Source organism: Lissotriton vulgaris, chromosome 7 (assembly GCF_964263255.1).
Source record: "Lissotriton vulgaris chromosome 7, aLisVul1.2, whole genome shotgun sequence".
In the NCBI taxonomy this organism is placed as follows: Eukaryota; Metazoa; Chordata; class Amphibia; order Caudata; family Salamandridae; genus Lissotriton; species Lissotriton vulgaris.
Window position 1 is genome coordinate 264,486,119 of NC_141695.1, and position 16,148 is coordinate 264,502,266.

Consider the following 16,148-nt stretch of genomic DNA (forward strand, 5'->3'; position numbering starts at 1 on the left):
ACAGTTACGGCAATGCGAGTTCAAATGCCGGTAATCCAAAACCAGACGATATGAGCCGTCCGGCTTGTTCACAGTAAAAAGGGGATTATTCATTGGTGACACACACGTTTCAATTACACCTTGATATTCCAATTGTTCAAGGATAGCCACGACAGAAGCTTTAGCTTCACGCCGTATGGGATACTGAGGTTGTGGCTGCGGCTGTGACCGTAAAGGAATCTCATGGCTAGGAGATAATTTATCCCAGCCACACTGATTTCGGTACACAGCCGGTGCAAGCGCCAGAGCCCACTCTTCTGCAAAATGCAGCGCTTCCACTCTCGATACAGTGTGCGCGAAACTGGGGAGGATCACCTCCTCCCCTCGCGGAGCTGCGAGAACAAAAGGTGGGGGCCAGTCAGCCTCCGAAAGTAAAATGTCATACGTAGACGAAAGATTTTCCCAAAATACCCCTTTTACAGTTCGCTGCATGTCACCTTCTATTAACAGTACTATTTCAAAAAGTCGTTCAGGGGGAGCAACATGTGTATCAGCCGTTTCAATCACAACATAAGTGTCAGTCGCTGTCACCTTCAACAGTGGACGGAGGGCCTCTCTCACTATGGTAATCTCCGCCGCGCTGTCCAGCAAGGTCAGAGCCCACGTCAGATTCCGAAGCCGCGTTCTCACTATCTGGGGCATATCGATGCGCCGTTAAGGCTGCGACCTTCTTCTTGGCAAACTGCGGTCTCTTGGGCGTAGAGTCGTCCCGCTGATCCCCTTCACTTCGCGGGCGGGGCTGACCACGTCCTTGCTGGCCACCCCTGCCCCTGCCGCCCCCTCCACCACCGGTTGACGGAGCCGATGAGTCCTGAAAGGAACAAGGAGAGCGTTGGTCAGAAGCCTGAAATCTTTCAGGCGATGTAATCGTCGCGCGATCGCGCAAATCATAAACTCTATCCGACTGCGCAGGCAGCGAAGGCGCAGGACTAGAAACCTGTGTCTGCTGTTGTTGTTGTTGCTGCTTACCCTGATTCTGCTTTTTCGGCCAATTTTGTTTTTTGGACTTGGGTTGTCCCCCCTTTTCCGAAGACTGTCCCTGGGGCTGTTTCTTCTCCTTTTCAGAAAAAGCCTTTACACCCTTAGAAGTGCGGCCAACCATTTTATAAGCCGTCACAATAATCCTTGCTAACTGACGGGGTTTATCGGCATCGGGAACTAACGCCAGAGCATTGGCCACCTGAAAGTTCACTGCATCCCCCTTGACATTCGCAAGGATGAGCTTGCAAACCACATCAAAGGAGCCACTCAGACGCATACCCAATTCAACCGCCGACTCCGGTCCGTGATCATCTTGAACACGTTTAAGGACCGCAGACAGGTTGGACACAGTCGGGGTGCCATAGCACCTCGAATAAACCGCTGCAAAAGTCTTACCCCATGTCTCACAGTCAACAAGTTCAGGGGCTAAATCTTTCGGTAAACTGAGCGTAAGAATCCGGTGTTTCTCACCAGGAGTCATATTAGGAAACACAGCCTCCAGCTGGTCGAATTTCTCGGCAAGCCAGAAAGGAAAATCATCCTTATCCTGGGGCTTCTTGCCCATAACGGAATTCACCATGACAGGACTGATTTTCAAACCAGACTGTTCCGCTCGAAGCTGCGCACCTGCGGGGGCTGCGCCATGAACATTACGACCAATGTAATGAACAAGCGCCCTAATCACTCCAACCGCGACTTCATGAAGACGCAGCAGGTCAGCCTCATTACAAGTGGCGCGATTAGGGTGAGGAGTAAATCCACCCAAAGCGGGCCAATTTGTGCCCGGAATGGACAAAGGACCTAACCTCGGATTGGTTAAAGAATGGGGTAGGGCGCCACCAAACCAAACTCCGTGCTGCCAAACATCTATAGGTACTTCCAGTGCCCTGTACGGAGCATAAGCCACCGGTACAGCCGAGGCAGTGTATGAATGGAACACACCAGAATTAGCGTCCACTGCCGGAAATGTCACCCATGAATAAAACAATTCGTACGGGTACGCATGTTCCGCACTCACCACTAGAACCACAGCTAAACCATCCACAGGGACATTATATGCCCGCAAGTGGTCACGAACCGCAATGCGGCTATGCTGTGGGATGTCCACGGCCATGTTAGCACAGGAAGAGAAAAAAGACAAAGAACACTTTGTAGCACAACTTGGTAGTTAGTCAAAGAAACCGTTTTAGAAGAATTCAAGCTTGAAAAGACCTACTTTAAAAATAGGTAGGTTTTACCGACACCACCGTTTTCTGGAAACGGGAATGAAGGTTTGAATGATATACTACTCGAGTGTCATGATATAAGGCCAACAACGTACGGGCGCCATGTAGGGGGTTTCCGTTCTCCCACAGAACTGTGCATAGAGATCTAGAACCTCAGTGAGTTAGGATGATCCAAAACTCATCTCAGTATCAGAAATCCCCTTACCTAGCTAGCTACAGTGTCTCATGGATCATTATGAAATGATCCATGTCTTAGACAAACCAGAACATGATCTTTAGAATACCTCAGGAATCGTGGAACACATGAACACTCTTTCGTTATATAATCATTTCAAACCAAAACTGAGAGTCAAAGAACACACGTGCAAGTTTGAAATATTTATTATTCAATGCAAGGTTCTCAAACGCAGTATCTTGTTTAATACCAAAATGCATATTATAAAAATCAGAGTTAGCGGCATAGTCACTAATCCATAGTAAGCAAAAGGTGATAGCATGTTACAATGCAAAATCTATAGAAATCTATATCACCTATATTTTGCGCACCCTATTTAGCATATCATATTATATCTAAGAAGGTCTCATTCGGGTTTTAGCAGGGCGGACCCATACCTCTAAATGTCAGTAGGAGTAGATCACATCAACAGCTACCAACTCTCTTCATGCGCAGCACCAAGTGTCTTCGTTCATTCCCTGTAACTCTATCTTAAACCCGCGTAGAGCCCAAATGTTGGCATCAAAATTATTTGTGTTATGTCTAATGTGGTGCGAGGATCAGGCCTCCCAGCAACCTTGTGTTAGGTTATTCTTAGAGTGTGCAGCTCTCAGTGTGCAGACAGTTGTACCAAGTGTACCAAGCAAAACTGATAGCATAGTAATAACATATTATTCTCAAATAAATCACATCACCGCTTCTAGGGTGAAAGCGACAACAACAAGTAGGTGTCGTGTGCAAAACTGAAGCCAAAGGAAAAATGGCTGTTTAGACATGTAATACACTCATGCTAACTTAACGCAATATATGTAACGAAGTATCCATATGACACCCTGAGAGTGTGGTCGAGGGCGGCCGGTGGACGGAGAAGAAAACATTTTCGCAGTCTAAAATAGGGCTTTCTTTAAATTGGCAGGAGAGGTAATCTCGATATAAGACCGCTATTCCTCCACCGATACCTACGGGTCTGTTGTGGAATTTTATGAGGTATTCCGGTGGGAGAGATTGGATAATGTCTGGTTCTGAGCCGGCTGTGAGCCAGGTTTACGTAAGGAAGAGTACTTCTATATCCGAGTCCTTTAGGAGTAGATTAATTTCAATTTGATGCCTCTGGAGGGATCTGCAGTTTAGCAGGGCCATGTTGAGGCAAATTGGTTTTAAAGGGGGCTGAGGACAAAACCTGTAAGGGCAGTTTAGGCAGCCGGAGTGTCCTTCCTCTGGGGAAATCGAGCCGTTGCATAGGGGAGCTGGAAGGCTTCTTAATCTATGCAGGGTGTCGCTAGAATATTTAATGATGGTTTGAGTGGGGGAAACAGGGGTTCTGGGCGCGGTCTGGCGCGGACGGGCGCAGACGGGCTTGCCTTAGGCGCGCCTTCGGCGCGCAAACGGCGCTCCCGCTGCGCTCGTCCGCTGCACTTCCGTCCCAGGCACATTTTATAGGTGCTTGTTGGTGGCGACTGTGAGGGGCGTGGCCTAAAAAGGGGGCGTGGCCTGCGTCCTCACGGTGCTCGTCGAGGGGAGTGAACAATGTCAGGCAGCGCGGTAGCGTTAGGCTCCGCTCCCTGTGCCTGGTGTTCTGCTCGTGAGTGCCCTCAAAGTGGTGAGTTTTTAAAAAGGAATTTTCCTAGTTCAGGTGCGCAAAATAAACAACTTATAGTTTTAAAAACAAAGTGCTCTCCCGGCTTCCGCCTCAGGAGTATGGTCGAGTTTCTGCCAGGCGCTTGTATTCAGCGTATATATCCTGGAGGAAGGGGGCGTGGCCTAAAAAGGGGGCGTGGCCTGCGTCCTCGCGGTGCTCGTCGAGGGGGAGTGAACAATGTCAGGCAGCGCGGTAGCGTTAGGCTCCGCTCCCCGTGCCTGGTGTTCTGCTTGTGAGTGCCCTCAAAGTGGTGAGTTTTTCAAAAGGAATTTTCCTAGTTCAGGTGCGCAAAATAAACAATTTATACAGTTTTAAAAACAAAGTGCTCTCCCGGCTTCTGCCTCAGGAGTATGGTCGAGTTTCTGCCAGGCGCTTGTGTTCAGCGTATATATCCTGGAGGAAGGGGGCGTGGCCTAAAAAGGGGGCGTAGCCGGCGTCCTCGCGGTGCTCGTCGAGGGGGAGTGAACAATGTCAGGCAGCGCGGTAGCGTTAGGCTCCGCTCCCCGTGCCTGGTGTTCTGCTCGTGAGTGCCCTCAAAGTGGTGAGTTTTTAAAAAGGAATTTTCCTAGTTCAGGTGCGCAAAATAAACAATTTAGTCAGTTTTAAAAACAAAGTGCTCTCCCGGCTTCCGCCTCAGGAGTATGGTCGAGTTTCTGCCAGGCGCTTGTATTCAGCGTATATATCCTGGAGGAAGGGGGCGTGGCCTAAAAAGGGGGCGTGGCCTGCATCCTCGCGGTGCTCGTTGAGGGGGAGTGAACAATGTCAGGCAGCGCGGTAGCGTTAGGCTCCGCTCCCCGTGCCTGGTGTTCTGCTTGTGAGTGCCCTCAAAGTGGTGAGTTTTTAAAAAGGAATTTTCCTAGTTCAGGTGCGCAAAATAAACAATTTAGTCAGTTTTAAAAACAAAGTGCTCTCCCGGCTTCCGCCTCAGGAGTATGGTCGAGTTTTTGTATGTCCGACAAGAAGTGACCTATTTCGGTCATCTCTTGTCGAAGGAGGAAGGCGATTGACCCCAGAACGTATTCATACTATTTCAAAGATGTCTGTACCCACCACACAGAGAGAAGTACGTGCCTTTTTGGGTATCACTTCCTACTGTAGACAATGGATTTCCAATTTTTCTCTCTTGGCGAAACCATTGGTGGCATTAACGCTGAAAGATACGCCCCATCCGCTCCCTTGGACGGATGAATGTCAGAAAAGTTTTGTTGATTTACGTACTGCCCTGTGTTCCACTCCTGTGTTGGGTACCCCAGATTATAGTAAGGCTTTTACATTGTACGTTCATGAGAGAGAAGGTTGCGCGTTGTCAGTCCTGACACAGCAATTTGGAGATAAGCAAAGGCCATGTGCCTATTTCTCCGCTACATTAGACCCAGTAGCTAAAGCTTTGCCCAGTTGTCTTAGAGCTACAGCAGCTGCCGCAATTTCTATTAGACAGTCTGCCCGATTAGTTTTAGATAACACACTCATTGTTATGGTTCCACATGCAGTGGATACTTTGTTAAATAGAACCAAGATGCAGCATCTCACGAGTGCTCGTTTGTCTGGTTACGAGCTGACACTTCTGGCGAGTCATATACATATCAAAAGGTGCAACACGCTAAATCCAGCTACATTGTTGCCACTCCCAGGTGAGAAAGATGATCAGGAAAAGCATGATTGTTTTCTTCGAAAAGAAGAAGAAACGAAGGGGAGCATTGATTTAAAGGACACTCCGCTCAAGGACCCGGACGGAATCCTATGGGTGGACGATTCTTGTTTTAAACTTCCAAATGGAGAAACCACTTCTTCCTATGCTGTTACCACCTTACGCACTATTGTTGAGACGGCACGTATTGGACATAATTCAGCCCAAGCAGCTGAATTAATAGCTTTGACTAGAGCATGTGTACTGTCGAAGGGAAAGAGAGTGAATGTGTATACAGATAGTCCGTATGTGTTCGGTATTGCGCATAGTTTTGGAAAGTTGTGGAGGGAGAGAGGATTTTTCACCTCTCACGGGACAAAGATTCAGCATGGTCAGTTGGTAACTGATCTTCTTGAGTCACTTACTTTACCAGCACAGATAGCGATCATAAAGTGCAGTGCACATAAGAAAACCACAGATGATGTGGGTCGAGGAAATGCGTTTGCAGACGAGATAGCGAAAACTACAGCTAGAAACACCACTAGTCGAATGTATGTGGCAGGCCCTGCAAATTGGGTGAGGGAAATTGGAATGTGTGAAGATTCGATTGAGAGTGTGAAAATGATTCAGGGAGAAGCTACTGAGAAAGAATTGAGTCTGTGGAAAGAAAGGACAGGAATGTTAGATCCAACGGGTTGTTGGACAGAGTTGTCGGAACATCAGCGATGTTCATTACCGGACGCTTACGTGTTGCCGGTCGTGACTATGGCTTATGGCCCAGCTCACATTAGTGCAAAAGGTATATGTAAGTTCTTGGCTCCCGTATGGCAGAATGAAGGAATTCCGAAATGTGCAGAAAATGTGGTTAAACATTTCATTGTTTGCTTAATGCATAACCCAGGAAAAGGAACCCCAACTCCAGCAGGCCATTTTGCTCCCCCGTCATATCCCTTTGAGGTTTTGCAGATTGATTACATTCATATGGATCGCTGTAACAACCTCAAGTATGTTCTGGTGGTGGTATGTGCCTTTTCCCGCTGGATAGAGGTCTTCCCCTTGAAAGATAACAATGCTTTGTCAACTGCTAAAGAACTAATTAAGGAATGTTTCCCTAGGTTTGGTTTGCCGCGCATTGTTGGGAGTGACAATGGAAGTGAATTCGTAGGCCAGATAATGCAGAAAGTATGTTCTGGTCTCGGAATCAAACAAAAATTCCATGTGGCAAACCATCCACAGTCAGCGGGTTTGGTTGAGTGTTACAATTGTACGCTCAAGCTTAAGCTGGCAACGATTCAAGCCAGTACAGGTCTTGCTTGGCCTAAACCTTTGCCCCTAGCTCTTTTGTCAACCAGAACTACTGTACACTCTCGTATGGGACTTAGCCCATATGAGGTGGTATTTGGACGCCCAGCTAATGTTTGGGGTGTCCCCTGCCCCAAAAGATACTCAGACATACCATATCCTCTGTTAATTGAGTACCTGCACGATTTGACCACTAAATTAAGTTTTATTTGTCAACAGGTACAGAGTGTTCTGCCGGAGGCCTCCACAGACCCAGGTCACACCATCGTGCCCGGCGACTGGGTCTGTGTGAAGAATTTTCAACAGACCAAGAATTTGGAGCCTCGTTGGGCCACGCCTACGCAGGTGTTGCTTGCTACTCGCACAGCTGTCTAGGTGGTGGGAAAGGGCAACTGGGTGCATGGAGTGCACTGCAAAAAGGTGCTACTTCCATTACCCTTTGATCAGTGGACTCGCAGTGGTGTAAGAGAATCAGACACTGCAGTCGTTCCTTGTTTTGTCCCGTTCAGTGATGCTCAGATTTATGGGACTCAGTCTGAAAAAGCGGATGACAATATTTTTCAAGCTGCTGTGCCTGTGCATCGTCGAATAGACACCATGAACCAAGAAATACTGTTTAAAGATCAGACCGTGCCGAGCAAAACACGCTGCAATTTAAGACAAAGACCCAATGAACTGAACTCTTGAACACTTTTTATTAATTAAAGACATTCTTTTTGTCCTTTTTACCTTTTTGTGTAACATTAGTATTAGATGTGCCATCTGTCTCCGTCGCAGGGCCACGGTAGGAGACTCAGACTGTAACCTGATTTTGTTCTTTTAGTAAGCGGCTAGTGTCTCAGGAATACAGAAGTGATTAGCTGAGTGATCGGAGAAGAGTGCCGTGAGCAAAATTTTTTTAGATAATGATGGATGGTAGAATAATTGTAGGTAGGGAAAATAGGAAGCAAGAAATTAGATCAAAATATTGTAAACTATTACGTAGTCGATTTGGCGTAGCTTTGTGTGTTCTTATGTTTTTGTTTATTTTATTAGCCTGCACAGGATGGATTGTTCATATTTTCAATCAAGAAATGTTGCTAATACTACGACTTCTTTGCCTTCTCGACTTTCTGTCTTTTCACACAAAATGTATACTTTACCCCCACATGAACAGATAAGGAGAGCAGAGTATATAAACAATATGTTTATTCAGTTGTTGCACCAACATCAGTTGGCCATTAATATGACTGACTGTTGGGTGTGCGGACTTATGCCACTAAATACACAAAAGGGAATGCCATATCTGGTTCTTACTTTTTCATATGAAGGTTTAGCTTGGGCCAATTTGACAATGTTTTCGGCCGCATACCACAACAGACTTAGAAGCCCTGTGAGAACTCCTGAGAATGAATTAGATTTTAGTCATAGCTCCTTGATAAAAAGCATAGTGGTAATGGCCAAGATTGTAGAGAAGAGTAAGATTCCAATGGATGAAAAGAAAGCTTATGATGGATGGAATGTTACCCACTATGTCTCCATTCTCAGCGATAAAACTAGAAAAGGCGAGTCTTCCCCAGTGTGGACTGTTCCCCATAAAGGAAAACTTTGTCTCCAGATTAACAGTAAGAAAATTTATGATATCCAGAAATGTACATATACATATGTTCTTTCATCTCTTGATTTCCCTCCACGAGTTCCGTCTCAAGGAACATATTTTGTTTGTAACGATCGAGCCTACACCCGGTTACCTTCTAACTTTTCTGGAACTTGCTACATAGCTTTTCTCCTTCTCCCTACATATACGGCTTCGTCACACCACCACAGAGTTAGACATAGCAGAGGCGTATTCGATACCAAAGACACGGCAGAGCAAGAGAAAGGAGATTTCCTTAAGGGATTCCTTCCCTTTTGGGGTCCAATGGTTAACAGCAGACACATTAGGCAATTGGTTCGAGTGGTTGAGACCACTATTAATGTTACCGCAAGTGCGATAGGTAACATTACAGCAGAGCTTCAGAACCGAATTGCGCTAGACGTGATTCTAGCCGATCGATGAGGTGTCTGTTGATTGATCGGATCTAGTTGCTGCATTTATATTCCAGATGACGCTCCAGCAGTATACCAAGCTATTTCCAAATTGCACACAGTCTCCGAGGTGATACATCAGGATGAAGGAGATTGGTCTTTTATGGGATGGTTTTGGGGAATATTGTCAACTTGGGGATGGAAGATCTTAACGTTCCTTGGAGCAATTCTAGCTGTCATATGCTCTTGTTGTTTGTGCGTTCAGTGTGGTCCTGCAGTTTGTGGCCTGTTGGCTACCTTGTGCGTTCCACAATCTGCCACTCAGGAGACGGAGAATATTAGAATGATGGTGCAGCAACAACTTGAAGATCTCATGAATATCAGTGTTGACTCTGACTCAGATTAGCATGAGTTGGTTTGTTTTTGCCTGAGTAATGGCAAAAGGAGGGTCTGAGGTTCTGTAAATTACGAATTTGTTCGTGCTCAGCCTCCATTTTGAGATCGCCGCCCTTTCGTGTTGGCCTCACTCAGGCATCTCGGCGAACGCAATGTTTTTTTGTCGTTTCTGCTTTGCGTGTCAGGTGGCTTCCTCACCAATGTTTACTAACGAGTGTCAGGGTCTGGCCGAGTACACTAATTCCTGTCTGAGCTGATTAGTCCCGTCCGGATTACATGTCATTTCACACCATTGTTTCCCTTAAGTTATCTTATCTGCTGTCCTTCGCTATACATCTCATGCATTCTCCTGTTTCTCGACTGTCCTTCTGCGACACACAGCTGTGTTTTCTCTGCTAGTAAACCAAATTGTGTGGATTCACTTGTGATTTACTTAAAGGGTTGAATGACAAACAGAACCAGGTAATTGAGTTGCTTTGGCTTTAAAAACATTTTCTGGAACGTTTGATTATAGCTCATGCTTGTGTGTGATTGCATTTTTGCATTGTGCTGTATGATATATAAACCTGTGCACCACGGAGTTAAGTGGCAGTTTCTTTTGAACCTCGTTGTACTGACGACTTCTAAGACCACTGTACTAGCTGCAGCTAATAAATACCATCTTCTCCGCCAGACGAAGAGTCCGTGTCTCTGTTTTGACAAGGCAGGTGAATCCCGGGGATTTAGGCGTACCCTGCACCACCGGGCCTTAAGGCTGCGGTTCTCCAACTGGACTGACCGTAAAATTTGACTTACTCCTCTCTCACCATCAGGGAGCCCCAGCTGCTAATGACCCTTCGCCGGAGTCCTACTGGCGTAACCTAGGAGCTGACCGCGTGGTCTTCAGGAGTTGGCAGTGGAGAATACACAATTGTACCTGCATGCACCAGGTGAGTGGATTGTTTTTGGGGTCTTTTGGTACGCGCTGTTGAACAGTGCCTTTAGGAGCAGTTAACTGTATCAGATTTGGTGGTCAGTGTACCACGGAGAATTTTGGGAGTCTGACGGGGCAGCATTGTGGCTGCACGGGTAGATGCTCCACGGACTTGTTTTGTGAATAATAGAGACGCTGGTCGGACGCCTTGGTGTGACTTGTGTGGTATGCACCCGGCCGGACTGGTCTCGGAAAGGCCTGTGGTTATACCTGGGTAGCCTTGGGGACATATCTGAAGTGATGCTAAGGCAGCGGGCTTAGTCAGAATAGTCCCAGGAGTGAACCAGGAAGACTCCAGGATGGTCTGTGGGACAGTCTGTGGTCAACTTGTCCGACGGTCTCTGGGTAGTCTTTGGACTGCTTGTTTTTGGTATCTGTTGGTCTGGAATCTGAGTTGATTAATTCTCCATGAACAGCAGTTGACAGGCTCTGTTCTTTTGTTTGGAAAGAAACATGTAACTTTGAAAACTTTTGGTATATATATATGTATTGTTCTGTGTGCGTTTGATTCAGAGAGTGGTTGAAAATTTTGGGAATGTGTGAACATGGCCATGTTTGAAAAACTGTTTCTTGAATGAGGTGTAATTGTCAATGATCATTATGATGTGTTTTTGTAAACTATGCTTTGGATGCTGTTGTTGTTGAAAAGGCACACGTTTGGATGAAAGTCAACCTGCCCCGCCCGAGGGTAGCGCAAGTTAGGATATGTATGTTAAACATGATATTACACCCATCCTGTTTAATTTGCTATGGCATAAATATACTCAAGTAATGTGGAATTGCAATGGCCCTTACTAGGTGTATTTTGATGAGAAAAATATACATTTTTTGCAGGATCGATTGTTTTCTAAACGAAGTCGGCAGGCAATGTTTCATTCTCTAAACATGTGGCAGAAGGAAGCAAACCGTAGATGAATCAGGGAGGAAACATAATGTAAAATAAAAGGAGGTCAGACGATTACGCAGAAAGCCATAGCTTATGATAAAGCTCAAACCGAAAAGGGAATTTATTGTGCAGACAGACAATTTAGATTACAGGTGGATAAAAGCTATGTGACCAGGACTGAGGGACAGGATGAGATGGAGGATTTATTGGATACGCGTTCACCTCCCCCTTATACTCCACAACGGATATACCCCACTGTTCCTTTAACTTCTGCTCCAGCCCCAATGGCCTCTGCTCCAGCTGTGTCCTCTTCCCCGTCCCTCTGGGAACATCCTCTATTTTATCCCCCTCTGCATGTGGGATGGCTACTTTATGGACCGACGCGTTGCCGTCTTCTGTCATATCCACAGTTGTTTTGTCTCCCCAACTTCCACTTGGGCTTCCCAGTCCTCGAGCACGACCCCAACCCTAGTTGACCCAACTCCATCTCGTGCTTTGGGAGATCATGGTGCACGGAGGTTGTTTACTCCTTCGGCGGTAGGATTTGATGAGAAGCAGATGATTGCGAATGAGTCATCCCAGTGGGTGCGCCATCCTATTTATACTCTGAGTGATATATAGAGCAGGCTTCGAGACTATGAGCCTGCTATGCAGCAGCATGCCCTGAAACAAAAAGCCTCATGTCTGATTACTTTATGGGAACAGTGTTTTCTGGGAGGGCAGGCTCCCCAAGTGATGTATGATATTCGGGGCAGGGCTCATAAGTCTGAACTAAGACCAGAGGAAGTGTATAGGAATCTTGAGGTTTTATTAAATTATCAGGTGCGGATGCACCAGAAATGTCCATCATGGGACTCTCTGCACCCTCTGCGTGAAGACCATCCTATCTTCCATCCTAAAGTGCCAGAATTAAAAAAACGCTCAGGATGTGGTAATCAGAGCTCGTGTGGAGGCACGAGTACAGGAGCAATGGGTTTACACCCCCTGGAAGAGGAGTGAGGTTCTCTTGCTAAAGTCACAACTCCCTGACCCTGGTAAAAACCCTACGGCTTATTATAAAGAACTTACAGAAGCAGCCTCTTCAGCTGTTATGACCCTAGCTGACATAGAGCTATTTTTCGGGCTACTGGTCCCCGTCAGGTGCATGATCAGGACCATGTTCCAGAGTTAGGTGGGACTTGGGATCAGATGAAAAGTTGGGATAAGGGTGGAAAGCCTGGTGATAATCCGAAACCTGAACTATTGGCTTTACCGGGTCGGATTATTACTTACATGCATTCCTTAATTCCGCCTCGTAAAGTGGATTGGGACAAATTGACAGCATGTAAGCAGAAGAAGGACAAAAGTGTTTCTGATTTCTTCACTAGATTTGAAGGTGTATTCATTGGCTTTAGTGGGCAGGATTTATCAGTAGAAGGCGGCGTGCGATTATTTGTAATCCTTTCAAGACAAATCTGTTGCTGGAAATCTCCTCGCGGTTACATGCCGCGGAGAGTACTTGGACTACTTCTACTCCCTCGATCATACTAAGTATGGCTCAATATTACAAACATAGGGAAAATGAGAGTAAGGATAAGACGGAAAAGAAAGCGAAGGATCTTAAGACATGGGTGCTGTTGCAACAAGTCTTCTGAGGACGAGGCAGAGTGAGAGACGGTAGAGGGTTTGTCCCAAGGGGACAGGAACTGGACAAGGCGGGGGACCAGCTGTAGCTTTGGGACCAGAAGGACACTGGCGATTTCAGTGCCCATTATTTTTGCCTCAGAATGGGGCAATGAGAGGAAGAGGTTGAGGTGGTGTGGATCGCAGTGACATGAGGAGAGAGGAGGCAACGCATGCTGAGTCAGAAAATAATTATTTCGATAACCCGAGACGTAGACAGCATTATAATGAGGATTATGCAATGGCTGGACCTGAAGGGCATGCTTATACATAGGACAGCCAAGGACAGAGGGGGGGAACAGTTGATCAGCAAGGTCCTTATGTAAAAGGGCGGTTGATGGGGACATCTGAAAACTTTTTAGTTGATACAAGTGCAATGAATAGTTCTATTTCTCCTTCGCTGGGACTGCTCTGTCCGGGCAAAATAATGTTTCGGCGGGATTTTGGGGAATTCCGGTGGTGAGCCCCATTTCCAAACCTATTCCGTTCACAACCGGTCCAGTCATGGTAGACTCCCGGTTTCTGTTGACTTCACATTATGGGGAGAATCTATTTGGATTGGATTTGTTGAAAAAATTGCATGCAAAGATTCACTGTTCCCACGATGGTGTTTATCTGACTATTCAATCCTCTGGTAAGGACACTTTGCAGTGTTTTTCTAAACATGAACTCCTCCCTCCTGAGTTTGCTGCTATCCCAGCAACACTATGGGCTACGGGAGACACAGATGTAGGTTTATTGAAAAATCCACCTGTTTCTATTACTTTGAAAGAAAATGCTCGATTACCACGTATACTTCAATACAAAATTTCTCCGGCAGGCGAGAAAGCTTTGCTAGCCATCATTCAAGATTTGATCGAAAAGGGTGTGGTAGAAGAGACGGCTGCCAATATATGTAACAGTCCCATTTTACCGATTTTGGAAAAGGCCCTTGTCTTTAGCGATCCTAACTATGTTGAAACTTACAGTTTTGTGATTGATTTGCGTGAAATTAATAAAATAGTGGTGCCCCAATACACCGTGGTTTCTGACATTACAACTATTCTCATTATGATTCCTCCCGCTGCTAAATATTTTTCCGTCATTGATTTAAAGAATGCTTTCTTTAGCATTCCGATCCACCCCGATAACCGTCATATTTTCGGCTTCTCCCTATCTGGTTGCAGCTACCGGTTTTGTCGCACTCCCCAGGTAATGTGCTTTTGCAATACGTCGACAATCTGTTGGTGGCTTCTGACACCGAGGAAGGCTGTAAAGAAGCCACTGTTAAATTATTGTCTCATTTGGCGGCTAATGGTTATAAATTATGTCTTTCCAAATTTCAATATTGTCGACAGGAGGTGACCTACCTTGGTCATCTACTGTTGAAAGAGGGGAGGAGACTAACCCCTGAACGAGTAACTACCATTTCTAACATGTCTGTACCTTGTACTCAGCGTGATGTACATGCATTTCTCAGCATAACTTCTTACTCGAGAAGTGTGGCTCAGGGGTTAGAGGTGGCAGACCCGGAAGCTGAGATCGGCCCGGGACCAGGGTTCAATTCCCCGCCTCGGCAGGTCTTGGGCTAAAAAATTCCACGGACTCGATAATTCTCGCTCCGGTGCCTTCTTGACTCACGGGTTCACACTCTGCAACTCTGGGCAATAGCTTGCCTAATCTACACAACAGCCCCTCGCGGCGGGATGCCTGGCTTTCACCTTGTGGATACCCTGCCGGGGTTATCTCACAGGGGAATACCAGGACGGGTTCCCTAAGCAAGTGCTTAGATACCGATCTCGGTCAGTGATTTGCGCTATATAAATACATGTACATTTACATATATAAATACATGTACATTTACATTACTGTCGCCAATGGATTCCTAATTTCTCTCTTCTCACTGAACCTCTCCTGTATTTAACCACTAAAGATGTGCATGAACCTCTACCTTGGACTGATGATTGTCAAAAAGCTTTTGACTCTTTGAAATCTGCGCTTTGCTCTGCACCCATTCTGGGAACCCCTGACTACCGAAAACCTTTTGTGCTTTATGTACACGAGGTGGACTGTTGCTCGCTTTCTGTGTTGACACAAGGACTTGGTGGTAAGCAGAGACCTTGTGCCTATTTCTCGGCGGTGTTGGATAACTTTGCCAGAGTGCTTCCTCAGTTGTTTAAGGGCAACTGCTGCAGTCGCAGTGACACCTCGACAGTCAGAAGGGCTCGTTCTGAACACTGACCTCACAGTAATGGTACACACGCTGTGGATACATTATTGAACAAAAAAAAGACCCAGCACCTCACGAGTGCGCGTCTTACAGGTAACAAATTGACTTTGTTTGCACCCCATAGTACAAATAAACGATGTGCCACCCTGAACCCTGCCACATTACTAGCCCTCCCTTCGGACAAAAAAGATAATGATGTACATGATTGTATATTTCAGACGGAGGAATAGATAAAGGGACGGGTAGGCATTCCTCTACCTGACCCCCAAGGGGAATTGTATGTTGATGGCTCTTGTTTCAAATTACCAGATGGCACGACAACTGCTGCATATGCAATAACCACTCTACATACTGTAGTTGAGGCTTCCTGAGTACCGTATCAATCAGCACAGGCCGCTGGGATAGTGGCATTGCTTCGGGCCAGCAGTCTACTCCACGCACCTGATGGATGAGGGTTAGAGAGGCTCCTCTATATAGTATTTTGCTTAAATAAACGATCGAACCTTCTTCACTGCCAACTGACTGGTTAATTGGTAATGGTATTGGGGCTATTGGTAGGTATAGCCCTTTATGTTATTTTTATGGTACGTCAGGTACACCATAACAACATGGACTGTAAGGGGTCTGGGCTCAGTGCAGAAAAAACACAGAGTACACGCGCAACTACAACGCCGCAAGGCACAGATAGTATATCTGCAAGAGTCTCATATGGTGGACAGCGAGTTGGCGAAACTCCGCAAGAAATGGAGCGGTCAAATCTTCTCCACTTCTTACTTCAGCTTTGCAAGGCATTTGGATGAGTCACAGAGTGCCGTTTATAGCTCTGGAACAGAGAGCAGACAAAATGGGGAGGTACATACTTTTGAAAGGTACGCTGGATGGGCAGCTGGTGGTCTTGGGCAAAATATATGCTCCGAACTTTGACCAAGTAAAATACTGGCATACGGTGAGCAGGGCATTGGCAGGGTGGGACTCACATTTATGGAT